The following is a 12717-nucleotide window of genomic DNA, read 5'->3' as shown; positions in this document are numbered from 1 at the left end:
GAGGGCTTATGGTAGGGGAAATAGCCAATAATGCGCTTTTGCACAAAATAACACCTGGACCTCTTTGGTGGGGACGTAACAACTACAAATAAAGGTAAGAAAGCCTTCTAGTCTGAAATTCTCCTTTAACAGAGATGTCACCATCTCAGTCAGCCTGGCCAGTCTGACTGGTTTGATTGCTACTGTATATAGGTTTGTGTTGACTGCAATAATAGAGGGCCTGGGAATCTGAGTGGTTTGTGAATTTCATTTGGATTTGGACCTCATCTCATTCTCTCCTCTATTGGGAAATAGTAATACTGATTGAGTATTGTGGCCCTTGGGATATCTCCCCCTACTTTATCCTATATCAGGGGTTCTCAACATTTTTGGCTGTGGGGAAAATGCTTTGGCCATGTCTCACGACCTCTGCCCTGTCCCCCTCCCCATACCAATACAAATTGACCGCTACAATAACCTTAATAATAGAGAAAATACATCATAAATACCGAAACCAGACATTTTAGGCATGCACTGTGTACTATGTAAACTCTAAATTTCCATTTTCCAGCCATTCTGGTGCAAGAAATATTCATTTTTTTTAACAATTTGGGAACCCCCCAAAATAATGTCGGGACCCCCCTGAGAGGTTGAGAACCCATGTTCTATATCATCATCATATCTATCTGCCCAACCCTTACTGTTACTGTTACTGTGGAATATCATGTGATGCTTTTTCTCAGTCCCCCTCTCATTGTTGTCTTCCTTCTTCAACCATGTTCTATCTTTTGTCTCAATTGCTTTACCCCTTCCGCCATATTTTTCCACTGTTGATGTCATGCAATATGGGATGTCCATCTGTCTCTGTCTCTTTGTCTCTCAGTCTCTCTCTATTCTTGTTCTCTCTATAATCCCCTGGATGAGGAATTAAATGGACTCTGCGAGTACAGTGGGTGTGGATTTGATTCAGCAGCTGTGAGAGATGTAGACTGGAGTACTCTGTTAACCGTTCATCCATGGAAGGGAGTGAAGCTATCGGCATCCTAAATAGACCACGTTTCTCTGTGTTAAATTCACTGTGTGGCCCTCCGCCAGACTCTAACGCACTTCAAAGCAAAGAGTTTTACTTTGAACATGAGGATTTTGAGCACAGGATTTCAGGACAAAATAGTGAGATAAAAACCTCTTGTACTCTGCTTTTGATGAGTTGATGAGAACCGGTAAAAGATAAAAAGAGAGTATCCTTAACCTGATGCTGCACTTCCTGAAGGAAACAAAGTTTCCGAGGAGGAGCTGCAGTGAGTCATTTTGTTCAACTCTTTTAGCCCAGTGGTTCTCAAAGAGGGGTCCAGGGACCCCCATGGGGCCTTGAGGGGGTTCCAGGAGCTCCCCAACAAAATGAGTTAATCTAGCATCAAAATAAGTTTAATCTCTTAAACCCTTTATACTTTGGTTAATTTGAAAATAAAAATAATCTGTTTTTGGAGAATCTTGATTCTTCTATTGGAGTCCATGTTGTGGCCAATTACATAATATCAATTTGGGGGTCCTTGATATTGAATTGTTTGAGAACCACTGTTTTAGCCAATTTCCCTTATGTGGTTTTAGTATAGGGACAAGATTTCAGTTTGACTGGTTGATTAAAGCAGAAATAACATGCATTTTAAAACTGTTTTTAATATATAATATCATCTTGTCTATGTCCCTCAAACTTATTTGTAATGGTTTGAGCCTCAATCACCACTCTGATATAACCAGTCCTTGTCATTTCTTTCTGGACTTTGAAAGCAGTTTTAGCTGCAATACCACAATGTCCTGAGGTGTGCTGATATGCAGATTATTTAATATTTGAGTCATTATAATACTGATGCTAGATAAAAACCAGGCGTGTTTCCATTCCATGCCATCTTGGAAAATCAACAATGGCGGACATTGTAAACAAAGTGGAAATGCAAATTTGGAACTGAAGACTGAAGAAGAGGAGGAATTATACAAAGTAGGGTGACATTGATGACATCACGATGAGGACAAAATCAGTTGAGCTGTTCCTGAGAGCAATTTTCATTAAAGCACCTATATGATATGAATGCCTGATTGTTCAAAATTGGTTATTTGTGGGGATAGAAAACACATGGGAGCCCCAAAAACAAAAGTTGAATTCTATGTTATAGGTCCTTTAAAACCTTTGTTTATTTTTTCTTACTCTCTGAACTGCATAATTTGAATCTCTGAAATAACCTAACATTGCCCTTGATATGAACTTGGGATGGTAAATAATGCAGAGAGACCCCAGTTAACCCCAGTTAAACCATGTGAAGACCACAATGCCTGGGGGTAGCATCTCATATGCTTAATCATTAAAACCTTTGTGTGTGTGTGTGTGTGTGTGTGTGTGTGTGTGTGTGTGTGTGTGTGTGTGTGTGTGTGTGTGTGTGTGTGTGCGTGCGTGCGTGCGTGCGTGCGTGCGTGCGTGCGTGCGTGCGTGCGTGCGTGCGTGCGTGCGTGCGTGCGAGAGAGCCCATCGGAAGTTCAAAATGTTTACACCTCCCTTTCCGAAAGAAAAAGAAAAATCACCCACGTGTGAAGTGAGGGGCACTCTTATTGTCATACATCATGATACATCACATTCTGTGCTCAGCCAATCAAATCATTACTATGTGGTTACTATACTCTACTACTACTACATTACTATTACCGTACTAAATAATGCCACTACAACTTTACTGAGTGTATTATCATTATTATGCAGGTCCACATTTTCAGATTCTTAGCCTTGGCAATGACAGGAACCTTTACTACTCCCAAAAACTCAAAGTTCAGCAAAACCTGAAGTGTTATTTATTGATTTATTTTATTCATAAACAGCAGTTATAAATGTACAGATATAGCTGTGCCCTGTAATCGAGTCCTGGCTGTCATATAGAGTTCCCATCTAGTTGTGACTCAGCAGACAAACTGTAACCTTGATGACCCAGAGAGGTGATGGAGGGACAGAGTGAGAGATGATTGGAACTGGAGATTAGTTTTGGCTGATGTTCCGCCTGCGGCTGTGCTGAGCGAATACACTGACATACACACACGCACGCGCACGCGCACGCACACGCACACACACACACACACACACACACACACACACACACACACACACACACACACACACACACATAATCACATGCACGCACGCACGTGCATACACACACTCACACAACATAATTGAGCTTCCATTTGTTGTGCAGAGAGCATCCATTGCTTAAGTCACTATCTGACAATGATTCAGACATGGACAATGTACAATAAACACAGTAACAATGTTAATTTAACTCTGAGAGTGTAGAAATGGGGTTGATTTTGTACATTGTCAGAGTTAAACTAGAAAAAGTGCTCCTCAGAGCACAGGTCTCCGCCAGGTCAGGTAGGTTATTGTGGGCCACAGGGCCAGTAATGTTGATGGAATATGAATTGGACAGATCCATCTTGATCACATGACTATAGAGATGTGTACAGAATTTGTGTAATGTTTGGACAAAATCTTTAGGAGTACTCTAAAACAAATGTGTTTTGCTAAAATCAGCCTCCTGGTGGCGCTATAACAGGCCTTTTTTTTGTACAGTGTACACTGTACAGTATGTGGACCATGTTGACATTGATCAATTCTTGATAAAAAGCTTCTAATATATTATTTAGGCCCCAAAATCTATAAATGTCACACTATTAAGGCAACCAGCCGGTTCCACGCGCTGCACAAGGTGCCCTTTTTTCACTTGAGCACCTGCCCCTCTAAATGTCTGTGCACGCCACTGCACGGACACACATGCATACATGTATTGTACACTGACGGACAGACATACACGAACAGATGGACGCTCAGTCGGACATGGTGCAAAAAATAGTCTTGGCCATGCCTTCGGCCTGGCGGAGACAATAAGCTGATGTTAAAATCTTTTCACTTAATGAACATGATTTTTGACTGCACTGTGACTGCAGTGTTCAGTCACAAAAGTAGAACAGTTTGGAAAACAAATATTATAACAGTGAGACATTGACTATTATTGAGCAAGAAAGTGCATGCTTTTCTAAACAAATGCTCTGGTTTCAGCCATTGTTCATTTTTCCATGCAGGCTGTCAGTGTTGCTCACTGAGGTGGAAATATTGGCCTGGTAATGTGTGCTCAGAGAAGGTGAAAATGCTTCAGGTTTGCAATCAGTGACAGAAATGGTATGTTCTATATCTGGTGCAAAACATCAGCTGATATATCGAGTATGGTGACGGTAGTAAGATGAATAGAGCATGGCACTAGCAAACAGGGTTATGGGTTCCATTCCCGTTGGGGCCACTAATGCCAAAAATGCATGCACTCAAGATACTGCAAGGCACTTACAGTAAAATGCTTCCACCAAATGGTATACGCGGCTACAGTATGTTGTGATAAATGTTAAAGTGCATCTACTGTACACTATATGGCATGTCATTCCATTTCACTGTAGGCTGTAGTGAATTAGGTTGAGTTGAATGAATGAGTAGTATATTAAGCCCTTTGGGGATGCTGGGTTACATAAAGACAGATAGTCATTCATGTGTTAACTGTGTAGTTAAGGGAATTGTAACATACGGTTGTGAGTGGTAATTGTTATAATGATTTGAAAGCTAGAGATTTGATTCAAAGAGACAGTCATATTTTCAAATGGATCTCTTTCATAATGGAGGTGATGGATTTTCTTTCTTTTCTTTATTTGTGTTTTGTCATGTTGACTGTTGATATGAAAATATATGAACACTTGTTATATTTACCAATTACATACCGGTATGTCATCTATTCTCATTTTACCCACCTCCTCCAACATCCAAGCCATGTTTCTTCATTTTGGAATTCAGCAAATGCTCTTACCCAGAGTGATTGCAAACTACAAGATCGAAGAAAAGGCATGAATTCTAGTCAGCCAACAGCAGGGTAAGTGAACAGAGTGCCAAGAAATTGATGAAGTGCTACAAAGCAATTACAGTGAGTAAAACTCAAACTTAGCATCTGTTTATATAACACATTTTGCATCTCTGGGCAGGAAAACACCATACTGTACATCTAACATACTGTAACTGTATAGCATATGTGGAAAAACAGCATCTATCGAAACTATCTAAATGAGTTGAATGCAAAGAAATATTATGACGAGTTGAAGTGGAGTCTGAAGAAGAGGTGAGATTTCAGAAAGAAACACGTTTTTTTTTAACCATTCCTCAATTAAATGATAGTAAACTATGCCCATATCAACACATGAGCGGCACTAACACCTGTTATTGTATAGAGTGAATTAGCATCGCATCACCATGGTAACCATGTCTCCTGTTGTCAGTGCAGTGTGCATGTGTGGAAGAGCAGCCGGATGTGTTATCTCACTTAGTGTGGACGTGAGGTGTAAGATATCACATTACCATAGTTCACTACCAGTCTCCCTGAGAACTGGGGCTACATAAAGCCTGAGTACTTACTTACAGTAGTTGCATGCAGGTGTTTCACACCAAAAATAGTCGATCTACAAGCCCTCAATGCTTACGCATTGCAAACATATCAGTCAGTTATTGTCATTGGATAAACTACAAAGGTCTTTTCCAGGCTGGGTTGCCTAAGCCCTAAAAGTACCCAGGGCTGTGTCAGTCATGGGTTGCAGCCTGCAAGAAGCGAGGAAGCTCCGCATCTTCCTCGAATTGGTGAAATAACGTTCGCAAGGGACACTTTCCATATTTGTGGAAATATCAAAACCCAGTTCGATGGTCATTGTCACTTGAGAATTTTTTCTGCAGTGACATTGGATGCATTTGTGTAAATGATTAGAGGCCTCTCAAAGTGTGATTCAAATTTGTAGCTGAACTACAAGCTCACATCGCGACACGTTGTGAGCTTGTAGAGCTATTTTTAAATATCTGTATGGGTTAAAGAGGTTCAATGTTGATGCTATTAACTAATTTAGCTGTGGACCCCTGGGATCCCCTCAAGGCCCCACGTTGAGAAGCACTGCTCTAGATCAGAGGTCCCCAAACCTTTTGGCTCAAGAGTAGACCCAAAAGAGAAATGTGATGTGTCTCTCTGGGACCCAAACTAGTGAAAATATCTACAAGCTCAGAACGTGAATATATAGATTTTTTTAACTTTATTTTTTTTGATTAATGAAATTCTTTTGAAAACAATTTACATTTTTTTAATTTCTGAGTTGCAACACATAAACGCACCACTGTTTGGGAACCACTATACACCAGATAGCCTAACTCTGGCCAAACTCTAGCAACCTGCTAGTATGCACATGCACATATCATCATCATAAACATACTTATGCTGGAAGTCTCTTTCCTGCCTTTCCTCCACTTCTCCACTGAGGAACTAATAAACCGCAATTCCTTTTAAACATTCCTCTGGTGTGTCTCATCAGTAGATATTATAGTCAGGCAAACCCCCATAACTAGGCGTGTGTGTGTGTGTGTGTGTGTGTGTGTGTGTGTGTGTGTGTGTGTGTGTGTGTGTGTGTGTGTGTGTGTGTGTGTGTGTGTGTGTGTGTGTGTGTGTGTGTGTGTGTGTGTGTGTGTGTGCGTGCGTGCGTGCGTGTGTGCGTGCGTGCGTGCGTGCGTGCGTAATTCACTAAAAACAAGAGTTTTAGTGAATTATTCAGTAACCTTCTTGTAGAAGAGAAAACAGATGGGAACACTGATCAGACACAATCAGTAGATCTACAAGTCTGTACACTGTGATTCAGAGTTGGGTGTAGTGTACCATGCAGGGTAATTCCACCAATGAGTTCAGAGTTGGGTGTACCATGCAGGGTAATTCCACCAATGAGTTCAGAGTTGGGTGTACCATGCAGGGTAATTCCACCAATGACACATCCCAAACCTAATTGGTTCCAGCCAGTGGTGTAAAATAACCATGTACTCAAGTACTGTACTTAACTCAAGTATTATTTTAGATTTTTTTTCCAATTTTCAATACTTTTACTTCGATCTACTATTCTACTCCATACATCTCAGAGGCCAATATTGTACGTTACGAATGGTTATGAATTACGATGTTGATTATTATTACAAAACACACTAACCACTTTAGTCCTAGATTTTGGCCATTTGAAGATAGAAGATATACAAGCTCACAATGCCAAGCATTGTGATTGTCTATTTTCAAAAGTTTTCTTTTACACATTTTGAACTTTTGAAATGGGACATTCTGCATGAGAACTTTTACCTGTACAGTAGATTAGTATATTGGTATATTTTTATGACAATACTTTTGTACTTTTACTCAAGTACATTTTGAATATGGGACTTCTACTGTAACCGAGTATATCTACATTGCAGTATTGATACTTTTACTTAAGTAAAACAACTTCCACCACCACTGGTTCCAGCCCTCAATGTAATTCATTCTCCAAGAAAGACTGTAGCCATGGTCTTTGGGGCCAGATCAAAATATTTGGTTGTGATGCTGGCAATTTTGTGGTACGTGTGACAGTGTGCAGGCAATAAATCTGCTTTTCAGTGAAGTGCTTCTTTGCACAGCAGGGGACATACAGCTGAATTAAACATCTGGTGGAAAAAAGATTCTCGCCCAAACTTACTGAATGACTGCATTTATATAGTGCTTTTCTCCAAAGCGCTTTACAATGTATTTCACATTCACCCATTCACACACCGATAGCGGAAGAAACCTATAACGTTCAACCTGCTCATCAGGAGCAGTTAGGGGTTCAGTGTCTTGCTCAAGGACATTTCTACACTTTTGCCAGTAGCAGCAGGGAATCGAACCTGGAAACTTCAGATTCCAAGACATCTGCTCTACCTTTAGAGCCACTGCCACCCCGGAATGCTCAATAAAAACCAACCCAGTCAGCTAAGACACTGGGGGTGTCTGACTGGTGTAGGCTTGTAGATCTGATGAATGTGGTTGCATGCTTTAACACATTCCACCTACAGTTGGAGGCCATCGATATTGTCCTTTTCTTTTTGCTGAGGTTTGCGTGATCTGCGCAAAAGGACAGTTAACCCATTTTGGGGCGGGAACCCCTTTTGGTGTTTTAAACATTATGTTATAATTTAGCTATTGAAAAATAGCAGATCTACAAGCTCAGGCGCGCTACGAGCTTGTAGGTCTGCTATTTTTGAAAAATCGTGAAAATATTTATTTCAGAAAACTGGAGGATTTAGAAGGATTTTTTTAAATTTTGAGGTCAGGCCTAAATGGGTCAAATGATAAGGGACAATATCGGTGGCACCCAACTGTACAATCCCGCAGGATAGATCCAGAGGACTGAGAGAGGGAAGGTCTCTGGGGATGATGTGACTGTACGCGTCTGTCCTGTATATGTTTGTGTAGAAATCTTTGTCCATATTTGTTTATGTGTGTGCATACATGAAAACATATGGAAAAGGAAGCAATAGAAATAGCCGTAACATGCCGTGCTGTGTAAGGTTCACTGGACTCACACAGCACATTGGGTTGCAATGGAGCACAGTTAAGTGGGACCATGCAGCCATCAACCATCACCAGGCCAACACACTGGGAGATGTGACAGAAAACCATTTAGCTTCTTGGGAAACAGTCAGAACTCATTGAGCTAGTCTGAGCTGTGACCAGGAGGACAGACCCAAGCTCTGCATGTTATCACAGAGATTTATTGAGATTTAGCTGTTCCTTCCTCAGCTCATCCAGACTGACTTATTGTCTGAGTGGGGTTTAAGTCAGTCTTGTGCAAGGATATTATTTCAACAAGATCGATATTCAATCTTATCTATACATTCTATTTTGTTCCAAAATGGTACACATCCTTTTGGTAAAGGTGGAACTAGGGATGTCCCGATACACTTTCTTTCGTTCCCGATCCGATCCCGATCCCGATACCACAATTTCTGTGTTAGCCGATACCGAATGCCGATATTGTTATTTGCTGTAAGAGTATTCCCTTGAAAGGAACTTTAGGTTCAACACAAAAAGTGTGGCAAACTTCTTAACTTATTTAAATGAAACTGGAACAAGAGACTTTCTTCTTGTCTGTCCTGGCCTGGAGCATAGGTCGGATTCTCACTCGTCTCCCCCCTTCTCCGCTCCCTCCACTGGCTCCCGGTCGCTGCCCACACAGAATACAAAACTCTGATGCTGGCATTCAAAGCAACCAAAGGTATGGCTCCCCCATATCTTGCAAGTATAATAGAACCCTACAAACCCTCCCGCGCACTCAGATCAGCCAATGCAGGGATGCTGGAGGTACCTTCACTAAAAATGCTGGGACAACACTCCACACGTCCCAAACTCTTCTCCCTTCTGGCTCCAAACCTATGGAATGCACTTCGCATTACAATCAGAACTGCAGCCTCACTCCCAATAGTCTGAAAATCCACCTTTTCAGACTCCATCATGGCCCGTAGCACTTGCCCTAGACCCTTAGATAAGCACTTTATGTAGACTTAGATAGCATTTTATACAGATTTATAGCATGTTACGTAGACAGCACTAGAATTGCATTTTATGTAGTCATAGCATAGTATAGTATAGTATAGTATAGTATGTATAGTTTATATGTATAGTTTCATTATATAGATATTCCACGGTTACGTTCTTAGCTTACGCATGTTTCATGATAACTACTTTTTATGTATGTGATGTATTGCCATGCTTTTTGTTCTTGCTTAATGTAAGTCGCTCTGGATTAAGAGCGTCTGCTAAATGCCTAAATTGTAATTGTATTGTACCATACTGTACTGAACCATACTGTTCTGTACCTGCTGTATTGCACTGTGCTCGCACTGCTCTGTAGCCTGGCATGTGTGTGTGTGTTTGTGTGTGTGTGGGGGGGGGGGGGGTACCTGTCTATGGGTACATGGGTATCTTGGTGGTGTATCGAATCTTGTGGACCAGACCCATTGCAAGATGCTGTACTCTGTCGTCGACCCTAAGCCATTCCAGCCTGTCAAAGTGGGCAGGGGTGAAGTGGTTCTGGGGGTGAGGTCAAGTATGAGCCTGACCAATTTGTTTTGGGAAGTCTGGAGCCTTGTTTTAAGGGCCTTTGAGGTGCTGTGGTACCAAGAGGTGCATGCATAGTCGAAGAAACCTTGTACGATGGCTCCTTGACCAGTGAGGAGATCCTGTAAAGGAATCTTGTACCACAGAGATCAGCATTTATGAGAACGTAGAACCTCAAATCTACTATTTTGCAATTACAAAATTGTGGGCTTGGCGCCCACTTGTGGACCCCAAGGGTATTGCAAGTGAGCCGCCAAATCAATGGCAAAATATGAATACCGGTATGTAATAAATGATAACATTAATATAACGTAATTGTTATTAATAAAAAAAAGAGAGGAAAAAAAAAGAATTCATGACATTTGTTCATTAAGACTTAGTAAAAATGTGTGATAGCGATAGATAGGAACTTTTATACTGCATTGATTCTGTTCATCCAAGCCGGAACATGATCAAAGAACGTGCACTGTATATTTTCTGTCATGTTAAGTGGTCAGGTGGCGTGCTGCTTTTAAGATTTTCAAGTGGGTCCTGAATTGATCCAGAACAGTTTGGGATCCACTGCTCTAGGCTAAGATTTTTTTTAGAGTGGAATTATCATTTTAATTTTTGCTGTCTTCTCAACTGCTTTCATTTGATGATATCCACATCTGTATTCTTTGATGTTGATCCTGGCAATGCATGTGTCACTGTGTCCAGGTATGGCATTATTGTGTGGTATTTTGATGCTGAGCTCGAGCCAAGGAAAAATACCAAACTGGTATATGAAGAGTTCTTTTTTGTTTATACCTTTGATGTCATTGTTGCAATGTTGGTAATGCAAAGCTATTCCACTTTTGATTATTAATTAAAAGAAAAGGTCAAAATTGATACATGATTAAAAAAATGAAACTGTGCATGTGTGTGTGTGTGACTAAGATTAAAACCGTTAGGATAAAGCCAATTGGTCGCAACCCCTTGTCACATGCTTTCATTTGAATGCTGAATACTCAGTTACACAATGATACCAGCACCGTGGGAAATTACTACATGTATACTTAGTTCTCTTTTATCTTGTGCACACATAATTAGCAGAACAATCACTTCTGTTGAGACTACTGTGCACTGCCACAGTCAAGATTATAAAACCAGGTGTTTGTGGAGAAAAGATAACTGCAGCCCATCTATAAATAATGTACTGCATCTTCTAGGTGTATAGATGTATTGTGCTCTCCACTGCAAACAGACTTGATTTGTGTAACATGAAAATCAAACTCAGTCTGTTTTGTATTAAATAAAATAACCTAATAATTATCATTTCATATAAATATTTACAAAATATTAGTAGACCCAATATAAATTAGTGATTTGTGTAACATGAAAGATGAAACTCAGTGTCTGTTTTATATTAAATAAAATAACCAAATATTTATCATTTCATATAAATATTTACAAAATATTAGTAGACCCAATATAAAATTAAAATGTAGGCTAAATGATTTTCTTTGGTTAAAATAAGTGTTCAAAGGCTCTATATTGTGATAGTATATTGCTATAGTGTTTGTTTAGTAACAGGAGTCTCCAGGTCTCTTCCGCTTTTTATTAAACAGAAAATGCATCAATTTTCTCCAATCGGGATAGAGAACTCAAGTCTAGCCAGGATACAGATTAAACAAGTGTAATTGTAAGTGATGACAATGAAAAGAACAGGCAAAATTGGACCTGGAACACTATAAATGGCTACTTTCTAGCTGATTGGCTGAAATTGTCACCTACCTGAAAATGTATTTTCTGTTTAGAGCTGGAGAGACAGCTAGGGGAGATTCCTGTTATTGAACACTCTATAGCAATGATTACTATCAGCATATAGTGATTTGACGTTTTGTTTTAACCAAATAATATCACTTTAACTACCTTTAAAACAAGTGTGCAGTCGAATTTCACTACCTTGGATCCCGGTGTAGCCAGTAGAGGGCGCTATCGGTCCAGTCTAGTAGGCATTCGACTTTTTTCCAGGACCTACTCAGAATAGATCTAATATAATGGCCAATAGCATATTTAAAACAGATAAACAAAATGTTAGGACCAGAGCTTGTAGCAGACCCAGCTGGAATAATGGTGAAGTCCAACTCCAACTGATGATTTGGCTCTTTATTAAATCAGCGTGAAAACTGAAAAGGGGGTGGGGAGGACAAAGTAATTAAGGCATCAGTGTCAATTAAAAATCAAAAATAAATTAATCAATACAATACATAAACACATTGTAGATTTGCGTTTTCTGGTCAATGAACTCACTCTTGTTGTAGTGATAAGTTTGTCGTCAGTCTCTTCCTTCAAGTCCTTTCTAATCAAACAAACTTTTGACATAATCATAGTGACATATAGTCCTTACCAACTGAGGCAGTCAGGCAGAGATAAACCACAGCTGCCCTCCCCCCATATATTTATTTATTTCCTTGTTTGCTTATTTCTGTATTTCTTCAACCGTATGTTAATGGAGGGGGGATGTGTCCTGTATCATGGTCAGTAAAATCACCAGTATCATATCAGTATCTGTCATGATTAGTCCACACTCTTTGAAGTTTTCTTCAGCTGAGGGCAGCCCCGAGAGGATGCGTGTAGGATATTAAAATGTCTACATGCAGCTACTACTATTATGACTGGACTGTCAGATATCTAGAGGGTGTACATAATCTCTGTGTGTGTGTGTGTGCGCGCGCACGCACGCACGCACGCACACGCATGCATGCATGCGTGCAAGAGA

This window comes from Electrona antarctica, assembly GCF_951216825.1.
Source record: "Electrona antarctica genome assembly, chromosome: 4".
NCBI lineage: Eukaryota > Metazoa > Chordata > Actinopteri > Myctophiformes > Myctophidae > Electrona > Electrona antarctica.
Note: the sequence above shows the minus strand (reverse complement) of the source record.